Source organism: Rutidosis leptorrhynchoides, chromosome 5, assembly GCF_046630445.1.
Source record: "Rutidosis leptorrhynchoides isolate AG116_Rl617_1_P2 chromosome 5, CSIRO_AGI_Rlap_v1, whole genome shotgun sequence".
Lineage (NCBI taxonomy): Eukaryota > Viridiplantae > Streptophyta > Magnoliopsida > Asterales > Asteraceae > Rutidosis > Rutidosis leptorrhynchoides.
In genome coordinates, this window is record NC_092337.1 from 83,768,132 (window position 1) to 83,784,751 (window position 16,620).

Consider the following 16,620-nt stretch of genomic DNA (forward strand, 5'->3'; position numbering starts at 1 on the left):
AGAAATGGTACTTAGAGAAGCTCATAAAACCAGATACTCAATACATCCTGGAACGGGGAAGATGTACAAGGATCTCAAGAAACATTTTTGGTGGCCGGGTATGAAAGCCGATGTTGCTAAATACGTAGGAGAATGTTTGACGTGTTCTAAGGTCAAAGCTGAGCATCAGAAACCATCAGGTCTACTTCAACAACCCGAAATCCCGGAATGGAAATGGGAAAACATTACCATGGATTTCATCACTAAATTGCCAAGGACTGCAAGTGGTTTTGATACTATTTGGGTAATAGTTGATCGTCTCACCAAATCAGCACACTTCCTACCAATAAGAGAAGATGACAAGATGGAGAAGTTAGCACGACTGTATTTGAAGGAAGTCGTCTCCAGACATGGAATACCAATCTCTATTATCTCTGATAGGGATGGCAGATTTATTTCAAGATTCTGGCAGACATTACAGCAAGCATTAGGAACTCGTCTAGACATGAGTACTGCCTATCATCCACAAACTGATGGGCAGAGCGAAAGGACGATACAAACGCTTGAAGACATGCTACGAGCATGTGTTATTGATTTCGGAAACAGTTGGGATCGACATCTACCGTTAGCAGAATTTTCCTACAACAACAGCTACCATTCAAGCATTGAGATGGCGCCGTTTGAAGCACTTTATGGTAGAAAGTGCAGGTCTCCGATTTGTTGGAGTGAAGTGGGGGATAGACAGATTACGGGTCCGGAGATTATACAAGAAACTACCGAGAAGATCATCCAAATTCAACAACGGTTGAAAACCGCCCAAAGTCGACAAAAGAGCTACGCTGACATTAAAAGAAAAGATATAGAATTTGAAATTGGAGAGATGGTCATGCTTAAAGTTGCACCTTGGAAAGGCGTTGTTCGATTTGGTAAACGAGGGAAATTAAATCCAAGGTATATTGGACCATTCAAGATTATTGATCGTGTCGGACCAGTAGCTTACCGACTAGAGTTACCTCAACAACTCGCGGCTGTACATAACACTTTCCACGTCTCGAATTTAAAGAAATGTTTTGCTAAAGAAGATCTCACTATTCCGTTAGATGAAATCCAAATCAACGAAAAACTTCAATTCATCGAAGAACCCGTCGAAATAATGGATCGTGAGGTTAAAACACTTAAGCAAAACAAGATACCAATTGTTAAGGTTCGATGGAATGCTCGAAGAGGACCCGAGTTCACCTGGGAGCGTGAAGATCAGATGAAGAAGAAATACCCGCATCTATTTCCAGAAGATTCGTCAACACCTTCAACAGCTTAAAATTTCGGGACGAAATTTATTTAACGGGTAGGTACTGTAGTGACCCGAACTTTTCCATGTTTATATATATTAATTGAGATTGATATTTACATGATTAAATGTTTCCAACATGTTAAGCAATCAAACTTGTTAAGACTTGATTAATTGAAATATGTTTCATATAGACAATTGACCACCCAAGTTGATCGGTGATTCACGAACGTTAAAACTTGTAAAAACTATATGATGACATATATATGGATATATATATATAGTTAACATGATACTATGATAAGAAAACATATCATAAAGTATATTAACAATGAACTACATATGTAAAAACAAGACTACTAACTTAATGATTTTTAAACGAGACATATATGTAACGATTATCGTTGTAAAGACATTTAATGTATATATATCACATTAAGAGATATTCATACATGATAATATCATGATAATATAATAATTTAAAATCTCATTTGATATTATAAACATTGAGTTAACAACATTTAACAAGATCGTTAACCTAAAGGTTTCAAAACAACACTTACATGTAACGACTAACGATGACTTAACGAGTCAGTTAAAATGTATATACATGTAGTGTTTTAATATGTATTTATACACTTTTGAAAGACTTCAATACACTTATCAAAATACTTCTACTTAACAAAAATGCTTACAATTACATCCTCGTTCAGTTTCATCAACAATTCTACTCGTATGCACCCGTATTCGTACTCGTACAATACACAGCTTTTAGATGTATGTACTATTGGTATATACACTCCAATGATCAGCTATTAGCAGCCCATGTGAGTCACCTAACACATGTGGGAACCATCATTTGGCAACTAGCATGAAATATCTCATAAAATTACAAAAATATGAGTAATCATTCATGACTTATTTACATGAAAACAAAATTACATATCCTTTATATCTAATCCATACACCAACGACCAAAAACACCTACAAACACTTTCATTCTTCAATTTTCTTCATCTAATTGATCTCTCTCAAGTTCTATCTTCAAGTTCTAAGTGTTCTTCATAAATTCCAAAAGTTCTAGTTTCATAAAATCAAGAATACTTTCAAGTTTGCTAGCTCACTTCCAATCTTGTAAGGTGATCATCCAACCTCAAGAAATCTTTGTTTCTTACAGTAGGTTATCATTCTAATACAAGGTAATAATCATATTCAAACTTTGGTTCAATTTCTATAACTATAACAATCTTATTTCAAGTGATGATCTTACTTGAACTTGTTTTCGTGTCATGATTCTGCTTCAAGAACTTCGAGCCATCCAAGGATCCATTGAAGCTAGATCCATTTTTCTCTTTTCCAGTAGGTTTATCCAAGGAAATTAAGGTAGTAATGATGTTCATAATATCATTCGATTCATACATATAAAGCTATCTTATTCGAAGGTTTAAACTTGTAATCACTAGAACATAGTTTAGTTAATTCTAAACTTGTTCGCAAACAAAAGTTAATCCTTCTAACTTGACTTTTCAAATCAACTAAACACATGTTCTATATCTATATGATATGCTAACTTAATGATTTAAAACCTGGAAACACGAAAAACACCGTAAAACCGGATTTACGCCGTCGTAGTAACACCGCGGGCTGTTTTGGGTTAGTTAATTAAAAACTATGATAAACTTTGATTTAAAAGTTGTTATTCTGAGAAAATGATTTTTATTATGAACATGAAACTATATCCAAAAATTATGGTTAAACTCAAAGTGGAAGTATGTTTTCTAAAATGGTCATCTAGACGTCGTTCTTTCGACTGAAATGACTACCTTTACAAAAACGACTTGTAACTTATTTTTCTGACTATAAACCTATACTTTTTCTGTTTAGATTCATAAAATAGAGTTCAATATGAAATCATAGCAATTTGATTCACTCAAAACGGATTTAAAATGAAGAAGTTATGGGTAAAACAAGATTGGATAATTTTTCTCATTTTAGCTACGTGAAAATTGGTAACAAATCTATTCCAACCATAACTTAATCAACTTGTATTGTATATTATGTAATCTTGAGATACCATAGACACGTATACAATGTTTCGACCTATCATGTCGACACATCTATATATATTTCGGAACAACCATAGACACTCTATATGTGAATGTTGGAGTTAGCTATACAGGGTTGAGGTTGATTCCAAAATATATATAGTTTGAGTTGTGATCAATACTGAGATACGTATACACTGGGTCGTGGATTGATTCAAGATAATATTTATCGATTTATTTCTGTACATCTAACTGTGGACAACTAGTTATAGGTTACTAACGAGGACAGCTGACTTAATAAACTTAAAACATCAAAATATATTAAAAGTGTTGTAAATATATTTTGAACATACTTTAATATATATGTATATATTGTTATAGGTTCGTGAATCAACAGTGGCCAAGTCTTACTTCCCGACGAAGTAAAAATCTGTGAAAGTGAGTTATAGTCCCACTTTTAAAATCTAATATTTTTGGGATGAGAATACATGCAGGTTTTATAAATGATTTACAAAATAGACACAAGTACGTGAAATTACATTCTATGGTTGAATTATCAAAATCGAATATGCCCCTTTTTATTAAGTCTGGTAATCTAAGAATTAGGGAACAGACACCCTAATTGACGCGAATCCTAAAGATAGATCTATTGGGCCTAACAAAACCCATCCAAAGTACCAGATGCTTTCGTACTTCGAAATTTATATCATATCCGAAGGGTGTCCCGGAATGATGGGGATATTCTTATATATGCATCTTGTTATTGTCGGTTACCAGGTGTTCACCATATGAATGATTTTTATCTCTATGTATGGGATGTGTATTGAAATATGAAATCTTGTGGTCTATTGTTACGATTTGATATATATAGGTTAAACCTATAACTCACCAACATTTTTGTTGACGTTTAAAGCATGTTTATTCTCAGGTGAATATTAAGAGATTCCGCTGTTGCATACTAAAATAAGGACAAGATTTGGAGTCCATGTTTGTATGATATTGTGTAAAAACTGCATTCAAGAAACTGATTTCGATGTAACATATTTGTATTGTAAACCATTATGTAATGATCGTGTGTAAACAGGATATTTTAGATTATCATTATTTGATAATCTACGTAAAGCTTTTTAAACCTTTATTTATGAAATAAAGGTTATGGTTTGTTTTAAAAATGAATGCAGTCTTTGAAAAACGTCTCATATAGAGGTCAAAACCTCGCAACGAAATCAATTAATATGGAACGTTTTTAATCAATAAGAACGGGACATTTCAACACAAAGCCACATTAATCTATCATCGTTTACAAAATAGTGTTACTTAAAAATCTACTTATTTAATACAAAGTCAACATCAAAGTTTGCAGGGTCAAACATGTCTTTGCCAGCACCACCCTATAAATCAACACCAGTCCTAAACCTGCAAGGGAGGAATTGTGGGAGATTAGTGCACTGCTAAGTGAATGGAATCTATTCTAACTGGATAAGCATAATTAACAATCATACATAAATCAACAATCCTGCCTACAACCAACAAACATACAAGCAAGGACAATATGAGGATCGACGGCTTGTACGGGCACACGACCCTAAATCATCGGGCTAGGATCTACCGATAGTCATTTATACCAAGTCTCTGCATACCTGTCTAAACGCAACACACGCGTCCTTCTATGATATACCAAACATACTATAGGACTTGAACTCAACATGACCTAGCATCGATTGACCTCACACGAACTCTACCTGACCCGGCATCGGTGGGTTCTCAACATGGCCCAACATCAGTTGGTGTCTAACAAAGTGCGCACATATACAACATAAAATTCATAGAGCATGCAATTATCTACTAGCATGGCAATCACTATACTACACAAGGTAATCAGAATAATCCACAATTGCATGCCTTGCTATTAAACTCTAACATGAGATAGATCTACTCACGGATTACCAGCAACTTGAAGAGGTCTAATCTTTCGGAGCCTTCTTTTTATCTTTTCCACCTGAGAATAAACATAACACAGTCAAAAATCACGTCTTGATATTATCCCAACAGCAAGACACAACATCAATAATCTGACACTTAAGCAATTAAGAAACTGGTCTGTTAACCGTACGAGTATCACACTCACTCGCATGTTTGAGAACCCTCAATCGTGTGGTTGACACCTCACTCGTACATGTGATCTTAGACCAGACATATAACTTAATAAAAGCAGATCCGTACGGTTGACCACACGGGTGACTAGTGACTCGTACAAGTCACATCTCAACCGTACGGGTCAGCTCAAACAATACAAATGTCATAATACTAACCCACTCGCACGGTTCACCATGCGGTTGACCATCTCAACTGTACGAGTGAAAGCTCACTCATGCGAGTGATGAAGAACATCAACAACAGTTGACTTGACGGGTTTCAACCCAAAAATCACTATCTGTAATGTTTCTGGCAAATTGCTTGGTCACGAAGCACATATAACATATATACATTAATTATCAAGCAGTAAATAACATAAATAACACCAAAATCACAAGATTCAAACTAATTTGAGCTACAAAACCCATTTTATCCGAAACCCAATTTTCTAAGAAATACGATAATGATTCGATCATGCTAACTTGGTTTGATAATCACAAGGATCATAAGAATCAATCCTTAAAGCCTCTTGATCCAATTTCTAGCGTAGATTCAACCAGGGTTTTAGTTGATACAAACTAGGTACGGTTTGCTTTTTGAAAGAGTTCTAAACTGAACTGTAGAAGCATATGAAAGCTTATATATTAAGGTGTAAATCCATACCCCAAAACAGACGGGTATTTATCAGTTATCTAATATCTTTCGTACGTCATTAGGCAGTCTCAACAGAGTCAATTATAAATAATAAACATATTATAATCATCAATTAATAATAAAAATATTATTAAATAAAAGCATATGATAACATAATTACAAACTTAAGGGTATAATTGTCATCTTAAGTCTAGCCCGGTCATCAGTCTGTTACACCACATTTTCGAGAAAGACAAAGTAACTTGCCCCAAGTTAGTAGTCGATATTCAAACAAAAACCTTCGAGTGGATAAAATTTCTATGGAAAAAAGGTAAATTGGATTGGCAAACATGGTTCTCAAGCCCAAAAGCATTCAGTGCTTTTCGGATTTGCTTCTTCTTTTAACCGATTTGCTTGGTTGGAGTTAACTGGCATCCCTCCTTTGTGTGCATCAAAGGATAGTGATATGACGGTTGGTGAGATCTTCGGTGAAGTCTTGGCTATTGCATAATCTTCTTTAGAGTTAGGGTGTATAAGTTCGCTCTTGATGTTCATTAAATCCTCGAATCCAAAGCATACTCATGACTCAGTGGAAGTAGACGTGAGTACTTCAGTAGTAAAGAGCTCCATTTGTAGCGTTTGGGTTTCAGAAGTATCAGATTTAAGTTGCTTAAATCGGGTTTTAGTTGAGGCATTTGTTCATCAGTTGTTGGTGTCAACAAATCGGTTTATCTTATCTAGTTTCCCTGTTTAAGAAGTGATTTCGGATAAGAGCTTAGTGGTGATTTCGAGCAGTGACAAGTCTGTTCCAAATGCTTCAGTTTACAGTTCTTAGATTGAGTTTGTCAAAGGTGCTTCGAATGTCTCTAATTCTGGTGTTGTGTCGAGTTCAAATGTTTCGGATGTTTCAGCTTTAGGAGTTTGCTTGGAGGATGAGTGTGTCAGGTTAAAATTCGGGACTGAAACTGACGAGGTGCACTTAAATGGTTTAACATCACACAATCCTTATGTTGTTGATGACTCTAAGCTGAATGACGGCATCTGTTCTATTTCTTATTCGATTCATGTGGAGATTAAATCAAAAGAGTGCATTCCTTTGGGTGTGGTGTTGTTTCTAATACGGGCTCAAAAGTTGGCAGTAGTAGTGGGTCTGTTGGTCTTTTAGGTGTTTCTATTACTGCGAGAACAGATAATGTATTGATATCAAATGGTTTTGATAAAAATAGAAAGTTGGAGAATAACAATAATAAGGTGGTGGCTGAAGATGTCGCGATTAAGGATGAAGATGCTCAGGAGGAAGTTGATGCAGACAAGAACGGACTTGATGTTGGTGTTGTTGATGTGGATTGGAACATTAGCTTTTTTAAGGGTCTCGAGGAGGAAGGTTTGCTCCCTCCTTCTGTGCCAAGTATTACGATTGGTAGCTCTTCGGCAAAGGTTTCATCATATGAGATTGAAAATCGGATGGGTAAGAAATTTAATCGATCGAAGGTTGATGATATGGTTGTTAAGCCGGTCATAAAGACTCAAAAAAGTAAAGTGGTTGTCAGGTAGTTTGTGTTCGGTTTGTTCTTTCTGTGTTGATGGTCGTTGTTTAGTTATATTTGGGTTTTCGTATTAGTTCTTATTTGATTGTGTTCTGGGATCATTTTAGTAATCCGGTTGCTCAAGGCCCAGGCTAGTTAGCTTTTTCTCTTTGTTTAGTGATAAAGTTCTTTTATTGCTTACGAGCCTTGCGGTGCTTTTGATTTGAGTGTATCTTTGTTCTTACTGCTCATCTATTGATGAAAAGACTTTGATTTAATGTTATAGCTATTATTATTATTATTATTATTATTATTATTATTATTATTATTATTATTATTATTATTATTATTATTATTATTATTATTATTATTATTATTATTATTATTATTATTATTATTATTATTATTATTAAAAAAAAAAGTTACCCGACATTTTTCGCTGTTTGTTAATGCAATAAATGCTAACCGAAAAGAACTAGGTATTTTGAGGAGCACGTTCTATTTTTTGAATGATGTCGATAAATGTCTACGTCGATTTTATTACTTGGTTGACTATATTCACCTGATCAAAAGTGTTAACCAATAATGTTACGTTGTGACATTGATAGTTGACCATAGAACACATAATATCAATATGTCAATAATAATTATTAATATTATTTTAAAAAAGAGTAATTTATTCTTATTCCATTTATCCATGTAACTTATTCAAAATTATATTGAGTCGAAAGATCAGAAATATTATATCACAAACGGGCCAAGGGGGCCCATCCCAATACGCGAAGTCTAGGGACCGCACCCAACCCCCACCAATTATATACTTTCATTTATATCTCAAAAGAATGCCGACAAAAGAACATGATGTGGTCAATTGTTTCCACATCATCATCACACAAAGGACACCTAACGGAATCAAGATCGATACCTCGTTTGTCAAGTTCGGTACGAACCGGAATCTACCTTTTAAGGGTCCTCCATATGAAGATTTGCACTTTGGCCGGCACAAGGCTATTTGTCAAAGTTTCTTCACCCGAGTTGTAATTCAATAGCTTTTCGTCGATAATTGTAGAGAGTCCCTTAGTTGTAAATTTTCTGTTTGAGGCTAGGTTCCACGTCCAAGAATCCCTGATCAAGTCCCGTTTAACATACGCATCAATTTCGGCGCTTAAATAATCCAAATCAGTCAAAGCCCTACCCGAAGGTGTCCGCAGCCAAACCCACTGTTTCGTGCACATCTGATCAGCCCAATCAAGTCGATCTCTTACATCCGGATCCTAGTTCACATCCAAGAAGAATAACCGCCTGTATTTGTCTTTAATCGGCATTGAGCATAACCAAGCATCGGTCCAGAATTTCATCTCAGCTCCGTCACCAATTAGCTTTAGAAACGAACTAGAGAAGTTCACGCCCAGTTTCTCGATGTCGTATCCTGCACGCACAATGTTAAACCAAACGCCACTCTTTCCTATCGGGCGGTTTATGCCCGAAGGAGGGAGTAGACCATTAGAGCCATGAATACTTTTAATTATCACCACCCAAAGTGAATTAGTTTCGGATTTAATTCTCCAAAACCACTTCCCCAAGAGAGCGAGGTTTTTACCCCTCAACGACCCAATATTAAGGCCACCCTCATCATAAGGTAAAAGAACATCGTCCCATTTAACCCACGCCAATTTTGAGCTCTCACCCGACCCGCCCCAAAAGAAGTTACGCCTAATACACTCAAGACTTTTAATAACACTCAAGGGAGCACGAAAGAGCGAGAAAAAATATAGTGGTAAACTACTCAAAACAGATTTAATTAACGTCAAGCTTCCACCAAAAGAAACCGTTCGAGCCTTCCAATCCGCAAGTCTAGAGTTAAATTTATCAATCACGGGTTTCCAATTCTCCATTCTATTCATATTTCGGCCAACGGGAAGACCTAGATAAGTAAAAGGAAAGTCACCAACTTTACATCCCACTTTTTTTAGCTAAATGATCAACATCCTTATTTGCCACCCATAAACCAAAAAGTGAGCTGTTATGGCAGTTAATTTTGAGACCCGAGACGTTCTTGAAACATTTGAGAAGCTTCATGAGATTTCCAAAGTTATGCTTACCCCACTCCCCAATAAAGATCGTGTCATCCGCGTATTGTAAATGAGAAATAAGGACTTTATCCGAACCAATTTCCACACCTTTAAACAAACCATTTGAGGTTGCCTTTTTGGTTAAGTAGTTCAACCCCTTCGCCGCTATAATAAAGAGGAAGGGAGACAACGGATCTTGCTGCCTCACCCCTCTTCCGATAGAGAACTCTTTTGTCGGGGAGCCATTAACAAGAATACAGATCATAGCCGATTTAAGGCACGCCAATATCCAACTCCTCCACTTTGGTCTAAACCCCATCCTATTCATCATCTCAAGAAGAAAATCCCAACATAAGCTATCAAAGGCATTTTCGAAATCAACCTTGAAGATTAAACTTTTTTTCCTATTTTTTCTCAATAATTCAATAGACTCGTTTGCAATGAGAACGCCATCGAGAATGTATCTACCTTTAATGAATGAACTTTGCTCCTCCCCAATTAATTTTGGAACGACTTTCCTTAGTCGAATCGATAGAATCTTTGCAAGTATCTTATAATAGCTACCGATCAAACTTATTGCCCGAAACTCGCTAAGACTTAGTGGATCCGGGACCTTTGGAATTAAAGTAACAAACGAGGCGTTACAACCGTTGGATATCTCGCCTTTATCACCAAACCATTTGAGTGCCCTGACGAGATCATCTTTAATTAGATCCCAATACATCTTGAAGAATTTAAAGTTAAAACCATCCGGGCCCTGGGCTTTCAAGCTTCCGCACTCACCAATCGCCTCCAACACCTCATTTTCTGTGAAAATACCTTTGAGAGAAGCAGCCTGCTCAACCGTAAGTTGCAAGGGCAGTAGCTGCTCCTGATCAGTTGAAGTGCAAGCTGCCAGCTTCATTTTTTCGAAGTTTCTTTTTTCAAATTGGGCTTTAAAATGTCTAAACGCTTCATGTTTAATGATTACCGGGTCGTCTGTCCAAAGCCCATTCACGTTAAGCCCCTGAATGTTTCATTTTGACTGCCTTCTCTTAATAAAGGAGTGAAAGTACTTGGTGTTTTCATCACCATGGAGGGCTCACTTGACACGAGATTTTTGTTTCGCCATGTTGGTTTTAATTTTTTCTTTGGCAATCCAATTCTTTCGGGCCAACATCCATGATTCTCGTTCATTATCCGTATGATTTCTACTTTCGGTTATGTGCTCCCATTTACATGCGGCCTCCTTCAGCTCTTCAATTTCTTTATCTAGTTTCCCAAAAGTTGTTTTACTCCATTCTTTTAACGCAATCTTGACATTTTTTAGTTTGTTTCTAAACACACAGTCAAGTCTTTGACCCGAGACGTTCCTACTCCATGCCTCTTTAATAATATCATCCGAACCTTCAGCTAATAGCCATTCATCAAAAATCTTTATTGGTTTGGGGCCGAAGTCAATTACTCGGTCCCTTAACACAATAGGACAGTGATCCGACAACATGCGTTCTAAGGCGATAGCCGATAATTCGCCCCATAAATCATTAAACTTTTCGGAGATGAGAAACTTGTCTATTTTACTGAATTTTAACCCATTATCGCAGATTCTCGTTAATCTTTTCCCTCCAAGTGGTACTTTAATTAAACACGAGCGATTGATGAAATCATTTAACCACGTTGCTCGTCTATCAATAAATTAGCGATTTTTCCTCTCCGCTTGATCCCTAACTTCATTAAAGTCACCACATATGCACCAAGCCACGTCATAAGTACCTATAAAGGATTCAAGGCTCATCCACAATTTCAATTTGTTAGAATCGTCATGTGGACCATATACATTATCAATTATGGAAACTTCATCTTTCCCCGCCCATTTACCCATAACAGCAATGTAATGATCCCCCAAAAAAGATTGTTTCGCCACAAAATCATTGCTGTTCCAAATTAGTAACAGACCTCCCGACTTCCCAACTTTTTTTTTGTATAAACTCGAAATCATCAGACCCCCACAGCGAGTACACCCAATTTGCATCTACTGTATTGCACTTTGTTTCTTGAAAAGCACAGAAAGAAGGATTTTCACGAAAAATAAGTTTCTTGCAATCCCCGAATTTTCTATTTTTACCCGACCCAAACCCACGAATATTAAATGATAGAATCTTCATTAAAAAAGAAATTAAACAAAACGAAGTAAAAGGAAGGATTAGACCTGATCTTGATCATCCTCTCAAACAACTCCAATTTGCTTTGTAAAGCCACCCAGGTCACCAAATCCAAAACTGCTATTCGAATTGCCAGATTTTCGCCCTTCAGTTCTGTGTTGTTTTCTCGTTTTTGCCGATTTGGAGTGACTATTTCTTAAATTGCAGTTCTTACTCCCCGTATTGCTAGAACGGCCTTGTTTCTTTTTTCGATCCTTTCTTTTCCCATTCTTTTGTGACAATCTTGCCAGGCTCTTGAGTCTCATTAGTTTCGACTCACCAAACCAATTACCCGAAACTTTACTACCTTCCTTTTGAATCTTAGTGGCTCTGCTATTATTGTGATTCGAGTTTACTGGAACTTCTATGTTTATTCCATCATCGCGTAATTCTGCATTTGGTGTATCGGATTCAATTTCATCATCCGATATTGGATTGTCGATGTTATCCAAGTTTTATCGGTTGCCCTTTTTCTTTCTCTTTCTTTTGCTTTCTGTCAATTTAGAACAACCATTTGGGGGATGATTGTCTTTACTGGACTTCTTCAAATCAAGTGTTTCCTGGACTACCTCAACTAGGCTACCCGGGCTAGATGAAACATCTTTATTGGGCCCAATAATATTAGGGATACTAAGTGGCACATTTACATTGCCTATCTTACAATTATCAGGCCCACATGTTAATCCATTCCCATGTGACTCATTAGGTTTGCCATGGTCCACTAACTCTCCTTCTTCTAGCTTAATGGGCCCATTATCTCCATCTGGGTTTGTATGAATCGAACTATCCACTTTTTGAAAGTTAGATGTACCCTTGTGAGTTGTGCCGCCGCAATTTTTGGCTAAATCATTACCAGTATCGGTAGACAACTGCACGCCATCGACAGAAAATTTATTATTTGTATTCTCCATGTGAGCATCATTATCATTATTATGGATGTTCCCCAAGTCATGCCCGTAACAGCCCGATTGTTCATCTTCCAAGATAATATTCTCCTTCCCAAAGTCACTTGCCTTTTCGTTTTCTGAAGGCATGTTATCGGACCTTTTTTGGGTACCTTCACCATTTCCGGTATCATTCCCGGATCTTAAATCAACATCATCATCGGACTGGAAACTAAAGGTTTCATCATATGAGCTATAACCTGCATCTTCTTCAGACCAAACTCAATGATGTCATTCATATCCTCCATCACTTTTACGTAGAATATGGATGTTCCTGCCTTTAGTTTAACAGTTTCATTGATTAGGTTTATGCCCCTTAGCTTAACCAATACTTTCCCGAATAGTAGGTTTTGATTACCCTGAAACGAACAATTGTACAGATCATTTATAGGCCCATACCATAAAGCTATCTTCTTAAACACACTTTCCTTCCATAATCGAATAGGTACCCCCATAATGCTCAGCCATGATAACCTACCTGATGTCAGGTGTGGACCATTGCCAAGTCGAACATTCGTAATCCATTGCCTGATGTTGTGAGATTCCTGTTCCAAAATATTTTTCACAGCCTCTTCGTCTTCAAAAATAATCGTTACCTTAAGCCCACCAAGATACTTTAGGTCGTAGTTTGACAGGCCTTCCTCATCACAAAGTGATCAAAAATTCTCAAGGTATTCCATCTTATTGACTTCACCAATGATGGCCTTTTTTAGAACCGTTGAGTCATCATCTTCGGATGGTATATTGACCACTCTTTCATGTGAGAATACCCTTATTTCAGTATGGCCTGTCGCTTCTTTGTTGTTACCTGCTCTCTTATTCAAGATTGTTTCTCTTAGATCAAACGCTTCCTTCCTAGGATTTCTCACCACATCACTGAACATGCGGTCATCTCTGTAAACTTGTGGTGGAACAAAGTGGCTTGCATTACCCTTACCCTTCTCTTCTTCCACCCTGATGTTGTCATGTCGAGTATTCTTATCTACATCTCTAACGTTACCATTGCCAGGCATCTTATTAGACCTATCAAATGCTTTGAAGACTCTTAGCATAATGCCATCAATCTTTATATCTCTTAGTTTAGTGAGCAGGTTGTCTTCATCTTTAACATCACCAAACCAAACAAAAGCAAAGCGTTCCCCATTTCTTAGTCTTTTTTTTGCAATGTACACATCCCCGACCTTCCCATATTACTTGAACATCTTCCATATTTCTGGCACATTCCATTCCTTTGAAAAGTTGAAGAACATGAACAATTTGAGATGCTTTACGGTTGATCGCAAATTAACGTTCTCGTAGTTACCACTATATTGTTCCCTAACCCTAGACGTACTCCGATTTGATTTTTGTTCGTACCTCACCTCTCTCCATTGATGTTCCTCACTTTCTCTCTCTATGTTCTCTCTCCCCATTTCTAACAAATTGTCATAAAGAAGAGCCCATTCATCAACTTTGTTAGCGATATCTTCGAATAGCTTTTTTTTTTAAATTATACTGATAGTCCCAATTGTTTGATAAATACACTTCGATGGTCCTAAACTTAATGTCAATTTAATTGTTCCACTAAATTTTACATAATAGACAATATGGTAATTTTTGATAAACAAACTCTAATGTTTAACACCCGAAATTCTAAATATTCAAACAAACAAAATTACTATTTTATATAAGAAATGATACAATGAGAGAATCTGTTTGGTTTAATTACAAAAGGACAATCATTGTTAATGTGAGTTGACTGAGTTAATTAGGTCTTATTTTATGGATATGCGAGATTGACATGAACTATTTACTATAACTGTTTAATAACGGGTTTAATTGTAAATAAAAATCGTTGTTATTTGTTAAGCATGAAAATGAGCACCGCCTTTTATCTCTGAATTTCATTTATTTCTTTTGCTGCATCTTAGCTTAATTATAAATCCAATCATTACAACTTTTTCTTATGACAATTTTAAATAATTTGAATTCTGAATACTCTACTTTGTGTGAATTGAACCTGAACTTACTTTATTAGCTACATACGAATGAGACCAATTGTTCAATTGTGTGTAGTTAATCATAGCATTTTGTCCTATTAAAGTAGGTGTGATTTTTTCATATCAACGACTACTGCTGTTTAATTCTTACAAATTCAGGGATGATATGTATAATTATTGAAAATAAGAATGATTGGTATAATTTAGGGTAAACTAGGAGGGCTATTGTTGTACTTTACTCTTAAATAAATAAAGTCAACATTAAATTAATATTGAAAAAGTTAGTTAAGCTAAAATATATTGAGCTTTTTTCTTAAATATATTCTATGAAACATTTCAAAAAAGTTAAGTCAATATTAAATTATTATTTCTTATGCGAAGTAAAATGTCCATTCTCACAATGCGATGAGTTAAAATATCTTTACTTATATAGTTTTTAAAATTTCTTTTTTTTAATTGATTATAACATAAAATTAAATATTTATATTTATTTTAGACAAAGCAAAATGCTAATATACTACTGTACTACCTATATACTATTATACTATATACTACTATACTATATTACGCTTATAGTAAGATACAAATAGTACAGTGTGGGATGACGTAAGGATATTTGTAAATAGCCGATCGAGGCAGCCTCTTTCGGGAAAAGTTTTGGATACTTCCTCTTCATTACACAGACACACTTCCACCGCTCGTTCATTTCGCTTACGTCATATTTCCACGTGTTAGGCAAAAGGCAAATACGACTCTTCAGAATTTGAAAAAATTATTTAATTTTTCTTTACACGAAAAATATCTAATCTAATTTTAATCATATATAGGCTATTAGCGTTTAACTTCTAGGTTTTTTGTTATTTTACTCTTTATTTTAATAGTTTCAGTTATTCTGCCAAGCGACTAAATACATATAAAAAGTTAACAGCTACCAGCTAAAAGTTACCAGCTAACAGCTAAAAGCTACTAGCTAGTTTTGTCAAACATACCCTATGTTTGGGTGTGGAGCTTTTAGGAGTTTTTTTGAAGCTTTTAGTTTTTATAAAAAAGTTTATATTTATAAAAAGCTTCATTTGGTTAAACGAGCTTAAAGCTTTTAAACAGATAGAAAAAACTAACAGTTAAAAGCTACTAGAAGTAGGTAGCGTATAGCTTTTAGCTTCTAACTTTTTGTCATTTTACTCTTTATTTAATTGATTCAGCTCTTCTGTCAAACATCAATTTAAAAAAAAAAAAAAACCTAACAGCTAAAAATTATCAGATACGATTTAAAACTACCATCTAATTTTACCAAACATACGCATAATAATGTGTATACGAGAAATCTGATGTTTCTAAAGTATATATTGATCAATCCTATATTAATATTACTTAATTAAGGTTTGATTGCAATGAGATTAAAGTGGTGGAATGAGATGTTGATGATTGTTTTGGGCCCTGATGATCGTCTTTCACTTTAACAATCAAGTGATCAAACACCCCGACCCGGTCTTGATTATTGATTAGCATAATTCACCTTGACACAGTGTAAAAATTCCTTGGGCAAAGTCACAAGTGAAAATTACAAAGGCTAGAGCAAATGGCAGAGAATCAACAACCTATAAATGAGAGGTCAAGCTCCCTATTTATAGTTTTTAGAATATTCGCGGTGTGCGGGTTAATTATTATCCGCATTGACTTAGCGGAAAGAATCCGCAATCTTTATTAATGTGCAATCTGATCTGCGAACTTCAACTTTCAGCGAATCTTCTAAATCATTTAAGTATACTTCGCGTAATTTCTGTTTTCAGCCTTTAGTACTTAAAATATACATATACAATGCCATGTATATGATCAAG

General features: G+C 35.6%; 1 pseudogene; it reads right to left on the reverse strand.

Moving 5' to 3' along the window:
• The window catches only part of LOC139848792 (protein FAR1-RELATED SEQUENCE 5-like), a 36,354-nt pseudogene extending 30,908 nt beyond the window's left edge, over window positions 1-5,446 (reverse strand).
• Window positions 5,447-16,620: the final 11,174 nt, after the last annotated feature.